Source organism: Xenopus laevis, chromosome 3L (assembly GCF_017654675.1).
Source record: "Xenopus laevis strain J_2021 chromosome 3L, Xenopus_laevis_v10.1, whole genome shotgun sequence".
Classification (NCBI taxonomy): Eukaryota; Metazoa; Chordata; class Amphibia; order Anura; family Pipidae; genus Xenopus; species Xenopus laevis.
This window is the reverse complement of record NC_054375.1, coordinates 20,611,844-20,624,363: the sequence shown is the minus strand read 5'-3', so window position 1 is coordinate 20,624,363 and position 12,520 is coordinate 20,611,844. Positions and strand designations below refer to the sequence as shown.

General features: G+C 40.9%; 1 long non-coding RNA gene across 1 annotated transcript; it reads right to left on the bottom strand.

Annotated features, from left to right (window-relative positions):
• Positions 1–675: 675 nt before the first annotated feature.
• LOC121401154 lies at positions 676–4,206 on the bottom strand. Its single transcript, XR_005966148.1, has 2 exons — positions 4,161–4,206; positions 676–782 (listed from the first exon to the last, which is right to left on the bottom strand). It is a non-coding gene; the product is annotated as an uncharacterized LOC121401154 (long non-coding RNA).
• Between the last annotated feature and the right edge of the window lie 8,314 nt (positions 4,207–12,520).

Genomic DNA, 12,520 nt, shown 5'->3' with positions numbered 1-12,520 from the left:
AAAAAATTTGTTAAAAAATTGTGTATATCTTGAGTTTTTTTTCCACAGAAAAGTTAATTTTACATGAATTTTTTTTCTGTTTCTAAAAGCCCAGATCCTGCCAAGTCCAACGATACCAAATATGTATCAGTAACCCACTTTCTTTGTCCAGGAGTAACCCCCAAACTAAAACAGCAGTTTGTATAATTTTACACCAGAACAAAGTAGATAAGCACACGTGACAGTTAATGCTGCATAACTTATATGTAAATCTAACTTATCCCTTCATGTTTGGTATTTTTAAAAACTACAGACCTTCAGGTTTCTAGGGGTGGTGTAGTTTTCACTCAAAATTCAAACACATTTTACCAGTGCATCATGATATTTAGAGCTTTTTTGTTGCATTTTTAGTTTTTTTCTAAAATGCAAACTAAGACGCAGGAACAAATGTAAATCTGACAAAATAACACCGTTCTAAATGCTATAACTACAGACAATTTGAAAGACAAACTTCTTTTGAATAAAACGATACCCCATATGTATGGATACACATAGAGACGCAGCCCCCAAATACCCCAAAACAGGAGCAACGCATAAGGGCAATTGCAGTTGAAAATCTGGGGGCTGCGCTCTATGTGTACTACTTGCAGTTCTTCAGTCTAAACACCCCCAAACTGTGAAATAACCCCCACAAACCATATATGTCCGAAAAGTGCACTTCTTCAGCTATTCAAAGATGCGATTGTTGCTTTTCTACACGGAAAATTGTGGGCGCAGTCATTCGGAGAAGTCAGCGATTTGGTCTGAAATAAATGAAAAAAGAGTTCCAAAGTTAGATTTCTCCCTAAGTTTCCATGGCAACTAACAAAAACCTGCTCAATAACAATCTGCAGGTTCCCCTGAATAGAACGATACCCCATATGTATGGATAAACATAGAGACGCAGCCCCCAAACACCCTAAAACAGGAGCAACGCATAAGGGTAATTGCAGTTGAAAATCTGGGGGCTGCGCTCTATGTGTACTACTTTTAGTTTTTCAGTCTAAACACCCCCCAAGCTGTAAAATAACCCCTACAAACCATATATGTCCGAAAAGTACACTTCTTCACCTATTCAAAGATGCCATTCTTGCTTTTCTACATGGAGGATTGTGTCCGCAGTCGTTCGTAGAAGTCAGCGATTTGGTCTGAAATAAAGGAAAAAAGAGTTACAAAGTTCAATTTCTCCCTAAGTTTCCATGGCAACTAAAAAAAACCTGCTCAATGACAATCTGCAAGTTCTCCTGAATAGAACGATACCCCATATGTATGGATAAACATAGAGAGGCAGCCCCCAAACACCCTAAAACAGGAGCAACGCATAAGGGTAATTGCAGTTGAAAATCTGGGGGCTGCGCTCTATGTGTACTACTTTTAGTTTTTCAGTCTAAACACCCCCCAAACTGTAAAATAACCCCTACAAACCATATATGTCCGAAAAGTACACTTCTTCACCTATTCAAAGATGCCATTCTTGCTTTTCTACATGGAGGATTGTGTCCGCAGTCGTTCGTAGAAGTCAGCGATTTGGTCTGAAATAAAGGAAAAAAGAGTTACAAAGTTCAATTTCTCCCTAAATTTCCATGGCAACTAAAAAAAACCTGCTCAATGACAATCTGCAAGTTCTCCTGAATAGAACAATACCCCATATGTATGGATAAACATAGAGACGCAGCCCCCAAACACCCTAAAACAGGAGCAACACATAAAGGTAATTGCAGTTGAAAATCTGGGGGCTGCGCTCTATGTGTACTACTTGTAGTTTTTCAGTCTAAACACCCCCCAAACTGTAAAATAACCCCTACAAACCATATATGTCCAAAAAGTACACTTCTTCACCTATTCAAAGATGCCATTCTTGCTTTTCTACATGGAGGATTGGGTCCGCAGTCGTTCATAGAAGTCAGCGATTTGGTCTGAAATAAAGGAAAAAAGAGTTACAAAGTTCAATTTCTCCCTAAGTTTCCATGGCAACTAAAAAAAACCTGCTCAATGACAATCTGCAAGTTCTCCTGAATAGAACAATACCCCATATGTTTGGTTAAACATAGAGACGCAGCCGCCAAACACCCCAAAACAGGAGCAACGCATAAGGGCAATTGCAGTTGAAAATCTGGGGGCTGCGCTCTATGTGTACTACTTGTAGTTTTTCAGTCTAAACACCCCCCAAACTGTAAAATAACCCCTGCAAACCATATATGTCCGAAAAGTACACTTCTTCACCTATTCAAAGATGCCATTCTTGCTTTTCTACATGGAGGATTGGGTCCGCAGTCGTTCGTAGAAGTCAGCGATATGGTCTGAAATAAAGGAAAAAAGAATTACAAAGTTCGATTTCTCCCTAAGTTTCCATGGCAACTAAAAAAAACCTGCTCAATGACAATCTGCAAGTTCTCCTGAATAGAACAATACCCCATATGTATGGATAAACATAGAGACGCAGCCCCCAAACACCCCAAAACCGGAGCAACGCATAAGGCCAATTGCAGTTGAAAATCTGGGGGCTGCTCTCTATGTGCACTACTTGTAGTTTTTCAGTCTAAACACCCCCCAAACTGTAAAATAACCCCTACAAACCATATATGTCCGAAAAGTACACTTCTTCACCTATTCAAAGATGCCATTCTTGCTTTTCTACATGGAGGATTGGGTCCGCAGTCGTTCGTAGAAGTCAGCGATTTGGTCTGAAATAAAGGAAAAAAGAGTTACAAAGTTCGATTTCTCCCTAAGTTTCCATGGCAACTAAAAAAACCTGCTCAATGACAATCTGCAAGTTCTCCTGAATAGAACAATACCCCATATGTATGGATAAACATAGAGACGCAGCACCCAAACACCCCAAAACAGGAGCAACGCATAAGGGCAATTGCAGTTGAAAATCTGGGGGCAGCGCTCTATGTGTACTACTTGTAGTTTTTCAGTCTAAACACCCCCCAAACTGTAAAATAACCCCTACAAACCATATATGTCTGAAAAGTACACTTCTTCACCTATTCAAAGATGCCAGTCTTGCTTTTCTACATGGAGGATTGGGTCCGCAGTCGTTCGTAGAAGTCAGCGATTTGGTCTGAAATAAAGGAAAAAAGAGTTACAAAGTTCAATTTCTCCCTAAGTTTCCATGGCAACTAAAAAAAACCTGCTCAATGACAATCTGCAAGTTCTCCTGAATAGAACAATACCCCATATGTATGGATAAACATAGAGACGCAGCCCCCAAACACCCCAAAACAGGAGCAACGCATAAGGCCAATTGCAGTTGAAAATCTGGGGGCTGCGCTCTATGTGTACTACTTGTAGTTTTTCAGTCTAAACACCCCCCAAACTGTAAAATAACCCCTACAAACCATATATGTCCGAAAAGTACACTTCTTCACCTATTCAAAGATGCCAGTCTTGCTTTTCTACATGGAGGATTGGGTCCGCAGTCGTTCGTAGAAGTCAGCGATTTGGTCTGAAATAAAGGAAAAAAGAGTTACAAAGTTCAATTTCTCCCTAAGTTTCCATGGCAACTAAAAAAAACCTGCTCAATGACAATCTGCAAGTTCTCCTGAATAGAACAATACCCCATATGTATGGATAAACATAGAGACGCAGCCCCCAAACACCCCAAAACAGGAGCAACGCATAAGGCCAATTGCAGTTGAAAATCTGGGGGCTGCGCTCTATGTGTACTACTTGTAGTTTTTCAGTCTAAACACCCCCCAAACTGTAAAATAACCCCTGCAAACCATATATGTCCGAAAAGTACACTTCTTCACCTATTCAAAGATGCCATTCTTGCTTTTCTACATGGAGGATTGGGTCCGCAGTCGTTCGTAGAAGTCAGCGGTTTGGTCTGAAATAAAGGAAAAAAGAGTTACAAAGTTCGATTTCTCCCTAAGTTTCCATGGCAACTAAAAAAAACCTGCTCAATGACAATCTGCAAGTTCCCCTGAATAGAACAATACCCCATATGTATGGATAAACATAGAGACGTAGCCCCCAAACACCCCAAAACAGGAGCAACGCATAAGGGCAATTGCAGTTGAAAATCTGGGGGCTGCTCTCTATGTGTACTACTTGCAGTTTTTCAGTCTAAACACCCCCCAAACTGTGAAATAACCCCCACAAACCATATATGTCCGAAAAGTACACTTCTTCACCTATTCAAAGATGCCATTCTTGCTTTTCTACATGGAGGATTGTGTCTGCAGTCGTTCGTAGAAGTCAGCGATTTGGTCTGAAATAAAGGATAAGAGAGTTAAAAAGTTCGATTTCTCCCTAAGTTTCCATGGCAACTAAAAAAAACCTGCTCAATGACAATCTGCAAGTTCCCCTGAATAGAACGATACTCCATACGTATGGATACACATAGAGACGCAGCCACCGAACACCTCAAAACAGGCACAATGCATAAAATTGGGGCTGTGAATTTATGTGCAGTTCTCAACTCTTTTCATTCTAAACTGCCCCTTACCTGTGAAATAACCCCCACAAGCCATCTATTTCCTAAAAGTACACTTCTTCAGCTTTTCAAAGATGCCATTCTTTCTTTTCTACACAGAGAATTGTGGCCGCAGTTCTTTGTAGAAGACAGCAATTTGGTCTGAAATAAAGGAAAAGAGAGTTACAAAGTTCGATTTCTCCCTAAGTTTCCATGACAACTAACAAAAACCTGCTCAATGGCAATCTGCAAGTTCCCCTGAATAAAACGATACCCCATATGTATGGATACACATAGAGACGCAGCCACCCAACACCCCAACACAGGCACAATGCATAATATTCGGGCTGTGAAGTTATGTGAATGCATCCATATTTTATCCTAAACTGTCCCTAACCAATAAAATAACCCCCACAAACTATAGATATCTTGAAAATAAACACCTTCAACTATTCAGAGATGCCATTCCTGCTTTACTACGTGGATAATTGTGGCCACAATCCTTTGTAGAACTCAGTGCTTTGGTCTGAAATAAAGGAAAAGACAATTTACAAAGTTAGATTTATACCCAATAATTTTGGGACTACTCTGATGGATCTGCATCTGGGCCCCACTACCCCAAAAATATATTTCACTCACCCTTTTCGATTTAGTGGAGCGTCTGAGTTTCATCTGTCCTGTTGTGCAACGACTTCATCTGTCCTGTTGTGCTTCTTCGTACACTTCACCAATGACAAAATCTGTACCACATTTGCAAATATATTTACCAACAGAATCCATAGTACTCATGCAAAAAATGTAGGATAGGAAGGAGCATTACAATCCGCAGACTTGGCTGCAAAATACCTTTATTGTCACAACATGTTTCGGATCATCATGGATCCTCACTTGAAAAAGGATCCATGATGATCCGAAACATGCTGTGACAATAAAAGGTATTTTGCAGCCAAGTCTGCGGATTGTAATGCTCCTTCCTATCCTACATTTTTTGCATGAGTAAAAGTTTGGCCTGGCTGGTGTGGCCTGAGTAGGAAAGTGAGCTACACAGGTGGAGATCGTTTGGACAAAACTTAATTTTTGCAAGAATCCATAGTACATTTGACCCATAAATTATGCAAGTGTCCTAAGAAGTGCACACCAGAAGTTTGTAAAAAAGCTGGTGCCCTACTGGTGGCAGACATGGCACGTGATCAAAGTACTATTCCTATTCACAGAGCCACTGCAACTTGTCCAACCTAATTACTGCATAAATATTCAATGTGCGCTACAAGTACAAAAAAAATGGATTGTTCCAACCACAACTTTTCGGGAAAAAGATTCTGAATGCCTACACTATAAACAATTCTAAATGGAAGACCATAGTGTTCCGCCACCCTGTGCTCAAAAACCGAAAACTGAAGACATGCTACCCACAAATCCAGAGATGCCTAAATCTACAAAAACAAATGCAAATGTTGCCCAGAAATACAGACAAAACTATAGATAAATGCGCTGATAGAGGAGCTTTTGAGGTGCCAGTAAAAAAAAAAAACTTGTGGCATCAGCATTAGAGATGCACATCATCCCATGTATTCATCACACACCACAAGTTCTATCGTGCGCCCTCTCGACCAACCAGCACCTCAGTTTGCTATTGCACCAGCGCAATACAAATGCATAACTACATAAAACTACAACTGGCCTAAAGCACCATAGCTCAACACAAAAACTGAATGCATAGACTAAGAACAAACCTACATACAATTGTTTTTACTGCTACACTGCACAAAAAAATTGCTCACCCTGTGCCAAATTCTACACCATAAATCACTACCAAGATCACTACTATACAGAAAAAAAAATGCCAACTTTTGCATCGTCAAACTTTTTTTATCAATATCTATAGATTACCAATATCTATAACCTAGTTATAAGCCAAGTAGGTACCTGCCAAAATGTTAAATCTCAAGGGGGGCTTGAATCTGAAAAACCACTGCACAAAACAAAAGAAATGCACATCATTTTGCCAGCACATATAACCAGTTATTGCTAGTTCATGCATAAAAACCTAGAGCGTGAAATGTTAGAACTCGATGGGGGGCTTGAATCCAAAAAACCACTGCACAAAACACAAAAAAGCGCATCATTCTGCCAGCACACCTAACCAGTTATCGCTAGCGTGTGCATAAAAACCTAGAGCGTAAAATGTTAGATCTCAATAAGGGGCTTGAACCTGAAAATAAAGAACAAAGAAGGACCGCTACTGTTCATCGCTCTTGCCTATATCCAGGTGCTCAGTCAAACAGTGTCCCCACTGTGGACGCTACAAAACTCGACAGACAGGCGGCACTTCTGGAATAGGTTTATTGGGGTTGCTGCTGTAAAAACCTAACGCGTTTCGGGAGTAGATCCCTTAGTCATAGGACCTATGACTAAGGGATCTACTCCCGAAACACGTTAGGTTTTTACAGCAGCAACCCCAATAAACCTATTCCAGAAGTGCCGTCTGTCTGCCGAGTCTTGAACCTGAAAAACCACTGCACAAAATACAAAAGAAAAAGCACATCGTTTTGCCAGCACACCTAACCAGTTATTGCTAGCGTGTGCATAGACACCTAGCGTGTGAAATGTTATATCTCAAAAGGGGCTTGAACCTGAAAAACCACTGCACAATCACAACTTCAAAAAAACACGAAATAAAAAGCATCACTTTGCCAGCATGTGCATAAAAACAGAGCATGCCAAGTTTACTACATCCTTTTACCACCAACAAACCCAGAGAACCCTAACCTACCAACACAACTCATGGCCTCTCGTAGTGTACCACAGTGTGGTACACCTCAAAACAGGGTTGGAAACACAAAGCAGGCTTGCTAGGACACTTGGGACAAAAATATCGCACATCTTTTCGAACACCCCTGGAACGGCAAACCTTACAAGTTCTCTGGGCATATCTTTTATTAGGAGTTGGTGGAATTTGTGCAATGAAATGCTTACCCACCATTCGGGCAACATTGTCATTGCCAGGCATTTCTGGAACCTCCTGTACATCACCAAACAAAAGGGCAGGGAGCAGTTGCAGCAGATAATTGTATAAAGACAATTTTGGGCCTGGTACTGCCGCCTTGTAAACGACATAGGAATTATAAAGGGCCATTTGAATCATGTAAATTGCTGCTTTTTTGTACCAGGCCCTGGTTTTTCTGGTGGCGTCATAGTAAGTTTGAATTTGGTCTGTTTTATCAACGCCACCCATATGCTTACTATATTCTTTACAACAGAGTGGCTTTGATTTTGCGGGCCTGCCACGTCTGTGTTGGACAACTACACTCTCATTGTGGATAGTAGTAAGCATACAAACATTTTTTGTGTCTGCAAATTTTAGTGCCAGGAGCTCATCACTTCTAAGAGCATAAACTTCTCCACGTTTTAATTTCTTTTGCACCAGTTCCTTAGGCAGTCCTTTGCGGTTTTGCCTAACGGTGCCACAGGCTGGGGTGTCCAACCAGTAAAGCGTTCTAAATAAGGGGACGCTAGTGTAGAAGTTATCCACGTATAAGTGGTAACCTCGGCCCAACAGTGGAGATATGAGCTCCCAGACAATTTTACCACTGGCAGTCAAATCAAGGGGACAACCGGGGGGGTCCAAATTAGTGTCCTTTCCCTCATAGAACATGAAAGAATTAGTATAGCCCGTGCTGCTTTCGCAGAGTTTGTAAAATTTCATCCCATAGCGAGAACGCTTACTAGGGATGTATTGGCGGAATCTTAGGCGCCCTTTGAAGAGCAAAAGGGACTCGTCCACACATATATTTTGGGAGGGGGTGTAGACCTCTGCGAAGCGCTGAGACAGGCTATCTATAAGGGGCCTCAATTTGTAAAGCCTGTCGTGACCGGGCTCATTAGGGGGAACAGCCGCTGCATTGTTGCTAAAATGAAGAAACCGCAGTAAAATTTGGTAGCGGTTTCTTGGCATAACGGCTGAAAAAAGAGGGATGGAAAGGACTGTAGTGGTATCCCAGTATGAAGCTAAGGTATTGCGTTCTACGAGTCCCATTGCCAATGTGAGCGCCAGGAATCTTTTGATTTCATTTACAGTAGTGGGATACCACGCCTGGGCTCTTGAATACCCTGGTAAAGGGTGGCTGGCAAGATACTGCTCAGCGTATAAATTTGTGTACTGGACCATGTCCTGTAGGATGGCCTCTGTGATAAAAAGATTGAAGAAATCTATAATTTGAAAGTTAGTGGTGTCCACCTTGACGCCCGCGACTGCAGTGAATGGGGGAATTTCGGGGGCATAATTACAGGGAGGCCCCCACATAGGCGCTCCAACTGCTGCATCATCACTACCCTCACCCTCTTCAACCTCCATGGGTGCATCTGGCACACTGCCACCAGCCTCTGCCTCTGCCTCTTCCTCTGCTTCTTCAGCAGTAAGCGTGCCGCCACTACTAGCCTCTGCGCTAATAGTGCTGCTATCACCAATCTCTGATTCCTCACTAGAGTCATCAGATGGGACATACTCAGAATCGGAATTGCTAAATTCCTCTGAGCTGGAGTCCTCGCAATACCTAGCCGCTTCCTCAGCGGTATAAAACCGTTTGGCCATTGTGCCAGAAATTTACAGACAACTACAAAGCTAAGAATCAATAGGCAAGTCAAACAAATAAAAAAAAAAGCTAATACAATCAACCACAAGAAAAAAAAAAAAAAGCAAGCCAGCAAGATGACTGAGACCCCTGCTAATATAAACAACCAGAAGAAAAAAAAAAAGCAAGGCTGCAAGATATGACCAACAGTTAACCCCTGCTAACAGAAACAACCAGAATAAAAAAAAAAAAAAAAAGCAAGACAGCAAGATGACTGAGACCCCTGCTAATATAAACAACCAGAAGAAAAAAAAAAGCAAGGCTGCAAGATATGACCAAAAGTTAACCCCTGCTAACAGAAACAACCAGAAGAAAAAAAAAAGCAAGGCAGCAAGATATGACCAACAGTTAACCCCTGCTAATATAAACAACCAGAAGAAAAAAAAAAAGCAAGGCTGCAAGATATGACCAACAGTTAACCCCTGCTAACAGAAACAACCAGAAGAAGAAAAAAAAGCAAGGCAGCAAGATATGACCAACAGTTAACCCCTGCTAATATAAACAACCAGAAGAAAAAAAAAAAGCAAGGCAGCAAGATATGACCAACAGTTAACCCCTGCTAACAGAAACAACCAGAAGAAGAAAAAAAAGCAAGGCAGCAAGATATGACCAATACAAACAAGCAGAAGGAAAAAACCTTGAGCTTGAACAAATGAACCTTATGGAATGCTATGGAATAAAGATATGGCACAGTTTACAATCCACGTAATCCCTGACTTTCTGGAACAATCACCTAAAATCAGAAAACAGAATAAGACCACTAAATGGTGTCACAGCAAAGGGAACTATCTTTTGGGGCACTAAACAAGCAATAAAGTGTGCAATAAACAGTGCAAAGAAAACTCCTGAAAAAATCACTAAAATGCAACACTACTCAAAGCAATAAAAGAACAGCGAATACACTAAAATCAGCGGTCAAGGGTCCTAGATTCTCTAGTGACCTACAAAGGGAACTTTTTCGGGGGAACTAAGCAAGCAGTAAAAACAGCTAAAGCAATAAAAAAACTGTTATTGGAGTGAAATTGGTGGTCAGAACTATAGATCCACCAGCGTCACTGCAAATGGAAAGTTTTTTGGGGAACTAAACTAGCAGCAAAGAACAATGCAAAGGGTAAACGTAATAAAACCACCAAAAGCAATACAGTGAACAGTTATTTGGGTAGGGGAAAACTTTTCTAGAAAACTAAACCAGCAGTAAAGAAAAATATAAAGAATAAACGTAATAAAATCACTAAAAGCAATAAAATGAAGTTATTGGAGTGAAATCGGTGGTCAGAAATCTAGATCCACCAGCGTCACTGCAAACAGAAACGGATGAGAACAAAACAAGTAATAGCGCAATAAAAGTGCAATAAAATCACAAACCAATGATGAAAATGGCCAAAAAACAGTAAAACGCAATCAAATCAGAGCAGAAATAAAGTTTGAGCAACAAATAAAGACAAATGACTAAAGAAAGCAAAGTAAAAAATAAGTAGAGATAAAAAGTAAGAAAGTAAGTGTGTAAGTGTGAGTGTGTGTGTGTGAGTGTGTGTGTGTGAGTGTGTGAGTGTGGGAGTGTGAGTGTGAGCTTGGCAAAGTTGCCTGTAAGTGTGCTAAGGCCAAAGACAGAAGAAAAAAAAAGAAAAAAAAAAAGATTTTTTTTTTTTAGAGAGAATATGTAAAGTAAAGGGTGTAGAGAGGTGCAGTTCAGCTCACAATGTTGAATCCAGGCAATCCAGGCGACCAATCCAGCGATCAAAGCTCAGACAGGCAGCAGGGGGAACTCCAGCAACCATAAGTGCGCAGCAGGAGGGAAGGTGTGACAGTTGGGGGGAGTTATTTATAGGGGGAGCAGTGGAGACGTCATCAGTGTGCTCCTCGTGGTCTCCACTGCTCCCATTGGCTGCCTGGGACGATCGAGGAAGCGATCCGGTAAGTGAACCGCCTCTGCTCGTTGCCTAGGGGGATCTGTGCGTGTTAGAAGCGATGCGCCGGTTTTTTGTGCGCATCGCTTCCTGGCCTGGGGGAAATGCTGCAGAACGTAGAATCTACGTTCTGTGGCATTTCAAGTTACTTTGCCTCAGAACGTAGATTCTACGTTCTGTGGCACTTAAAGGGTTAAGCAACTTTTCAATTTTTTTTCATTATTTATTTTTTATAGTTTTATAGTTATTTGTCTTTTTGTTCAGATTCTTTGCAGCTTTCAAATGGGCGTCACTGTCCGTCTAAAAAAATCAATGCATGGTGGTAATCTGGGCCCTAGTTACCAGATTTCTTAAAATGCAAATTGAAGAGCTGCTGAATAAAAAGCTACATAACTCAAAAACCTTCAATAATAAAAAAATAACAGATTGCAAATTATTTCAGAATGTCACTCTCTACGTCATATTAAAAGTTATCTCAAAGGTGAACAACCCCTTTAATGGTAGTTCAATAGACTGAAATGAACGAGTGTTTGTTGCACAAAGGATAAAATCTATGGCAAGCTTAATATGTATGTGGATTTACAGGGGAAGTGGCTGCCTCTTTAAACTCAGTCTATTTATTTAGAATAGAGCAAGGGTGTCCAAAAGATAGATCGAGACCTACCAGTAGACCTTTAGTTAGACATCAGTAGACCTCAAGACACTGCCAGCAAACAGCTGGTCTAAATCACCCTCCTATTTCATGCATGAGAAATAGAGGTTTAAATATAATAATATTATAATAATTTTCTCATAAATCAATATTTAAGTAATATTTTCCATGGAAAAGTATGTTTTTACAGTTGTAGATCATACTGGGACAATATTCTTAAAAGTAGACCTCACATTAGTAAAGTATGGGCATGCCTGGAATAGAGCATTCAATGTGCAATCCATAGAGAGTTCTATGGAGACTAATATTGATAGCGGCATGCAATATAGCCACTGTCCCTGACTTTATTCTTTTCCCCAGGCACCATCCTACAGAGACTCAATTACAAGTTCCTGGCCGTGAATCGTCACCCAGCTGGGCAAATGCTTATGGTCCCTTAGTGCTGTGGATTCCTTGCAGGGTTTTACTGGCTCTGAAATCTCTAGTCTATATAATATTGTTTGGTTCCAGGGAATCTCAGGGAGGACACTGTTACATTCACCACTGCCCTTAATGAGCTTACTCCTATAAAAACTAAACGTGCTAGACCCAAACCACTTCAACCTTGGCATACTGCTCATACAAAAGCGCTCCAAAGACACTCACGTGCACTTGAGCATCGCTGGTGCAAATCCCTCTCAGAATCAGACTTTTGGAGCTACAAATCTGCCTTGCGCTCCTATAACACCAGCCTCTTCCAAGCCAAAAAAACATACTTTGCTTCACTCATTAACTCCCTTTCTAAAAAACCAGCACAACTTTTCTCCACCTTTAACACTCTCCTTTCCCCTTCTCCAGCCCCTCCGTGCACATCTGTCTCTGCTCAAGATATTGCTGAACACTTTAAAAA